Raw genomic sequence first — 6672 nt, 5'->3', positions numbered from 1 at the left:
CGGGAGTGTGAGCTTATCAGAGTATCTTCTGAATGCTTTCCTATGCAGAACTTGAAATGACTGATTCAGAAAGCTGTGGAGCCGTTAGTGCTGAGGATCATGGCTGCACTTGTGTGTTAGGTTACAGTTGCCAACGGTGGCAGTACCATTCACAGACTAAGACAGGCACTCTCTAGGCACAAAGAGGACCTTTTCAATAAGAATATCAGGTCTGATGCAGCAAGAAAATAAGCAACTATAAACATATATGAACCTAACAAGAGAGCCTAAAATGTAAGAAGCAATAGCTGACAAAATTGAAAAGAAAAGAGGCAACATGATAATAATGGCTATGTTTCTCCTTCACCCGGATTCGCCGACATGGGCCACATGCACACCAAGGCTGTGAAGCTACCCCAGCCAGCCACTGTGCAGAAGGCAGCCTGGACCATCATCAAGAAGTAATGCATGCACCTGGTTTAGGACTTCCACAGCAACAATCACGTGTACGTGGAGATAGCCATGCTCCCTGGCATGAAGTTCTATGACAAGCTAGCAGGCAATGTCACGTAGCTGATGAGGCGGATTCGGATAGGTCCTGGGAGCCCTGGCTCAATCAAGTTGCAGGAGGGAGAGAGGGGAGAAAGGATAAGTGTGTTCCTAAGGTCTCATCCCCAGGTCAGGAGATCACTGAGGTAGACCCTGACACTAAGGAAATGCTTGAAGCTTCTGGATTGCCACAGCCTCTCCCACCTGCACTCTGCCTACAGTTGGGAAGAATTTCAGAATGCCATGTGGCACCATCTGAATCTGTTCTGGAATGTTTTCAATAAATCAGAGGATAGCTCAAAATAATAATATTATTATTTAAGTACTTACATATGTCCCTATACATTATGTATAAAACGGCCTAAGCAGAGGATCAGTAAGGAGCTAGGAGACACAGAGAACACTCGGAACCACTATCCCTGACAGACATCTGTACAGAACTCTCCACCCCAAGACGACAGGAGATGCATTCTTAAGCAGACTGGGGTACACCATATGCTAGCTCCTATACTGGACCGCAGAACTTCTAAGAAGATTGAAATGACACACAAAATGATCTTGAACTTTGATGAAATGACATTAAAAATAAGTAGCAAAAACAGACTTGAACAAGCCATATGGGTTTAGAAGTCAACACTCTCCCGACTTAACAATGGCCAATAAGCAAAACCATGAGGGAAATTGGAAAACATTTTGAGTTGAAAAAAAAAAAAAAAAGAATCAAATCTACAGTCTGCAGAACCTTAGAGGACAGAGCAGAAGCTACTGAGAGGGAACTTTGTCCTTATGGACAGCTCCTTCACAAGGTGTAGGGCCAGAGAGAGGTGACTTGGTGGCTAAAGACACCTACTTCTCTTGCTCTGCCTCCAAACGTCCATGTGATGACTCCCAACCTCCTGAGTATCTATACACTCAAAGCAGCACGAGGAGAGGAGGAAGAAAGATTATGGTGAAAATGACTGAATCCCAGCTTTCAAAAGTAACAGGAAAAAAATCAATGAAATCAAAGGTTGGGGCTTTGAAGATATCAACCAACTTGACAAACCTTTAGCCAAACTATCAAGAAAAAAGAGAAAAGACTCAAATGCTAGAGCCAGGAATGGAACAGTGAGGATTGCTCCTTTCCTTCCAGGAAAAGTACAACACCCATCACCTTCCACAGGTTCAGGCTGATTCTAAAGTCTAAGCACAAAGGTTAAAAAAAATAGTAGACAATAATCTTTTTAAATTATTTATTTATTTTTATTTTATGTACATCGGTGTTTTTCCTGCATGTATGTCTACATGATGGCATTGGATCCTCTGGAATAGGAACTACAGACAGTTGTGAGCTGCCATGTGGGTGCTGCGAATTGAACCTGGGTCCTCTGGAAGAGCAGCCAGTGCTCTTAACTGTTGAGCCATCTCTCCAGACCCTGCCAGTAATCCTGAGAAGGAAGGACAGAGAGGAAGGAATGATGCTCCTTTGCTCTAAGACATCCCAGGGGTCAGATTGGGTGTGTGTCCCACCAGCTCTCAACACAGATTGGCTGTGTGTCCCACCAGCTCTCAGCACAGATTGGCTGTGTGTCCCACCAGCTCTCAACACGTATTCTCCCAGTGCCCACATGAATTGGAACAGACTTCCAGTAAGAAGGCATTACATTCTGTAACTGCCTGCTTCCTGAGGACACAGATGACATCTTTCTCTCTCATATCCCTAGGACCTAAAAGAATGCCCAAAGAGAAAGAATCATTAATATTTTGGATAGATGGGTAGGTGATACATAGATGGCCTAGGAATAATTTGCCTTTGTACAATGGATGAGGCAGCTTAATTTCCTAGATGGCTAACCCCTTACCCCTTTATTCCCCCTCAAAAAAAAAAACTACTCAACTGAAAATCCAGAAGCCTCCATCTCCAACTCCTCCAAGTACCCCCATCTAACTAGTATAGCATCATTACCAACAATACCAAGTTGAGCAATCATGGGTTGTAATAAATGGGCATCTGTCTTAGTTAGAGTTCCTATTGCTGTACCATGACCATGGCAACTCTTATAAAGGAAAACATTTAATTGGGGTGACTTACAGTTCAGAGGTTTAGTCCATTATCATCAGGCAAGACAGGGCAGTATGGAGGCAGACACAGTGCTGGAGAAGGAGCTGAGAATCCTACATCTTGATCTGCAGGCAACAGGAAGGAGTCTGTCCACAACAAAGCATAGCTTGAGCATAGGAGACCTCAAAACCTACCCCCACAGTGTCACACTTTCTCCAACAAGGCTATACCTACTCCAAAAAAGCCACACCTCCTAATTGACAGGGCTTCACCCTGCGAGCTTATGGGAGCCAATTATGTTCATATTACCACAGCATCTAATTGTCCTCTGGGCACTAGGTTCTCTTATCCCAGAAGTAAGTGGGTTTGTCCAACCTTGTCCAGTACATGTGGTGGAATTAGCCCTATATCTTAAAAGCCAATTTAGCAGAACTCTTCATCAAATCTTTCAAAACCACCTAACCAGCAATGTCTAGACACAATAGCCCATCTAAGACCCTAGCACAATTCAGATGCCCATTTTGTAAGAAGTTTACTGAGCACCCCATCAGTACTCACACTCCCCAATACTGTAAACTTACTCTAAATTTAATTTTCTTTCTTTTGTTGGGGGAACAGTTGAGACGGGGTTCCTCTGTGTAGCCCCGGTTGTCCTAAAACTTGCTCTGTAGACTAGGCTGACCTCCAACTCACAGAGATCCGCCTGCCCCTACCTACCTCCCTAGTGCTGGAATTAAAGGTGAGAGCCACCACTATCCAGCTTACATATAGCTTTTTATTACTGACAGAAAAGGACGTTGTAGATAGGAGCTTATGGTGTGCCTAGAGTTTGAGAGATAGCCATGTGGGTAGCAAAGGGGCATGGCAACTTCTTCTAATCATCAATATCACTGCATAGCAGAAAGGGAACTCAAGACTCATCCCTGACGCTTCATTTCCAAGATATTCTAGTCCAAGATTAGATTCGTTCTTTGAGATGTCAACACAGAAAATGACTTACTCTAATTTCAGAATTTTCAATCTGTTTTGTTTTTGACTCAGACACTCATTCCTTTCTCATTCTGACTTCAGCCATGAGAGGTGTGAGCAGGGCTGACTTCCACGCAGTACCCAAAAGGAAAGAGCAAGACCATCATTTAATGCGTGTTCACTGATTCCCAAAGTTACTTAATTTCCTGGCTATTGAGGCAACAGTCTGCTTTGTACGATAATATGTTTTCTAGGAGTGACAAAGGCCGTAAGTCCTCCAACTCTGCCATCGTGAAATTAAAAAAAAAAAAAGCATAACCCTCAATAAGGAAGGGCAAATCAGACTTATTAAAGAAGAAAGTTAGAGGTTTTCCCACTAGTCCCCTCCGACTCATTTTTATTATTCTAGAAATGCTGTAGCTAAAATCATCTGTAACTTGCTTCCACTTTTTGAAGAACCACTTTATAGCAATTCTGCAGGGAGTTTTCTTTCAGTTACCACTACTTAAAAAAACCCTGAAACTTCAATGCAAAATAGGATTAAGATTTATCTTCTCCCTAGTTTGATTTTTTTTAGTATGTAAAGACAGAATTGGCCACTGCAGTCAGAGAGGACAAGTGGCTTTTTTCTGTGGCCGTGAGACAGCCTGGCTGTGAAAATATAGCTTGAATGGTATAGTCATCTTTCTTGATGCTTCTGTATGGATCTGGCTGCTGCCACTGACGCACAATTTAGGGTGTTTTTATTTTGTGTTATTTAAATGCTAGAACTTGAACCCAGGGTCCCATGCCAGGCAAAAACTGTAGCATATCCCCAGCCTGTATGAGAGGATTTTAGCTGTGGCACATACCCTGGGCCAAAGGGCTAGAGAATCTCGCTGTGGGGAGCCTGGTGAGCTAACCAGCACACTCCAGTTTTCTCACTGCCTGACCAGCTATATGCCCGTGTGCACATTAAAGGGGGGATTGAAGTGTCTGGCTCCCTGGGAACTAAAGGGACAGATTGGCACTATCAGTAGGATCACCCAGAACCATAAAAAGGAGTGGAGATCTGGAACTCCAGTGGTACCGGCATTGCCTTCCCAGAATCCCAGGGAATGCCCGCTACCCCATGGGTAATCCCATCACTCCTTCTGTGCTAGACTTTATTTTTTAAATTAAGATGGGACCTGGTGAGTCCCAGGCTGGCCTAAATGTAGCTAAGGATGGCCCTGAGCTTCTGACCCTTCTGGATCTTCCTCCTGAGTATAGATATAGACATGTACACAAAGCCTAGAACCTTCAAGAAATGGCAACATTCAGCTAGAAAACAATAGGAAGATTTTTTTTCTGTTATGCTTATTTTCCTATTACCCCCTTTTGTGCAAACTGATTTCTATCTATGAATGAATAAAATGTATAAAATAGATTTAGTGAATCAGAAGGAAAATGTTAAGTATGTAAGAGTCTAAAAGGTTCCTAGGCATGACAAAAATCCTAAAAACAGTACACACATGACTTAAGTGTACTACAGAAAACCCTAACCAGCCCACCCATGGTTTGGATAGGAAATGGCCCTCAGGGTCATGTGGTTAAGGTTTGGTCACTGGCTGGTGATGTCACTTTGGGAGGTAATGGAACCTTTGAAGAAGTGAGGTGTAGCCGAGAGAAGTGGACCACTGCAGCCCCACCTTTGAAGAGTACACCTTGTTCGTGGTCCTCTCCCTGCCCCCCCCCCACATACCTCTTCCCAGCCATCCTGGAGTGAACGTCTCTGCTGGGCCACTTTCCCCACCACTTTATGTTCTTTCCACTTCCTGTAGCCATGGAGCCAGTGACGGTGGACTCAGACCTGTAAAGCCATGAGCCCAAGCCAATCCTTCTTCCCTTTGCATTGCTTTTCCCAGGCATTTAACACAGGCGGGGATGAGAGCCTGATGAGCACATGCACCAGGGAAGGACTAAGGCCAAGTGCAAGGTCATCCGCTTTCTGGTGTATAGAACCCAGGTACTTCTTGTTCAGCTCATGTGGCTAATTCCCAGGCAGAGTGCTGAAAAAGGAGCAGCGGGGCTGTGTCCCACCACCCAGCCGCCAGCACGGCTAGCTTTATACCCGAAATAACAACACACAAATTGTATTTTTTTTAAACACTGCTTGGCCCATTAGTTCCAGCCTCTTATTGGCTAGCTCTTACATATCGATCTAACCCATTTCTAATATCCCAGTAACACCACAAGGTGTCTTATCAGGGAAGATCTTAACCTGCATCTGTGTCCGGTAGGAGAATCATGGCGACTCCTTGACTCAGCTTCTTTCTCCCAGCATTCTGTTCTGTTTACTCCACCTACCTAATTTTATGTCCTATTAAAGGGCCAAGGCAGTCTCTTTATTTAACCAATGAAATTAACACAAAACAGAAGACTCTCCCCCCATCAGCAGAGGGGGGGAAGGAATATGGTGTCCCGTCCAGACAAGCATGGTGAAGCTCTAGGGATAGGGAGACAAAGGAAAAGTCCCTGGAAATTCTAAACCCGGTCAAAGGGAATCCACTTAGGGAATCTGTCTACAGGGTTCATTCTGCTTCAAAAATAGCTAAACTCTAGATTTTAGGCCCTTTCTTTTTGCAGTAATCTGCCCATGGCTCTGATAAAAACAGCTCAGGTCAGGGCTTGGGTCAGTGTCAATCTCCAGGGAGAACTTTGAAAGGTGTGTGTGTGTGTGTGTGTGTGTGTGTGTGTGTGTGTGTGTGTGAACTACATCAATACAGGGCATCACTGGGCACGGGCAGAGCTGGGTACCAAAAGGAGGGGCTGCAAAATGCATGGGACTAATCATCTTCAGCATCCCTGTTCTCCTGGATAGATGCTTGGGTTATAGTTGGCAGTGCCTCCCTAGGGAGGAAATAGGGATCAAAACAGAGATCCTAAAATCTGACACCGTGGAGATGTTGAAGCAAAGAACACGTTATTGTGGGAAGTCTCCAGGTGCACTGTAGGCTACATTGGAGTCTTTCTGTCTCTACTTAAGAGATCTGTATCTCCTTTCCACCCTGACTCCAGACACTGCCAAGTGCCTTCTAAGTAAAGTCACCTCAAGTTGCAAATAATCACATTAAAATGTCCCTGAGAGGTTCTAGCACAATGTAAAGAGTGTA

At 44.3% G+C, this 6672-nt stretch overlaps 1 pseudogene; it reads left to right on the top strand.

Moving 5' to 3' along the window:
* Nucleotides 1-360: 360 nt before the first annotated feature.
* LOC113458349 lies at nt 361-787 on the top strand (annotated as a pseudogene).
* The last annotated feature ends 5885 nt before the right edge of the window (nt 788-6672 follow it).

This window comes from Microtus ochrogaster, unplaced genomic scaffold, assembly GCF_000317375.1.
Source record: "Microtus ochrogaster isolate Prairie Vole_2 unplaced genomic scaffold, MicOch1.0 UNK15, whole genome shotgun sequence".
In the NCBI taxonomy this organism is placed as follows: Eukaryota; Metazoa; Chordata; class Mammalia; order Rodentia; family Cricetidae; genus Microtus; species Microtus ochrogaster.
The sequence above is the reverse complement of the archived record's forward strand: the minus strand, read 5'-3'. Positions and strand labels throughout refer to the sequence as shown.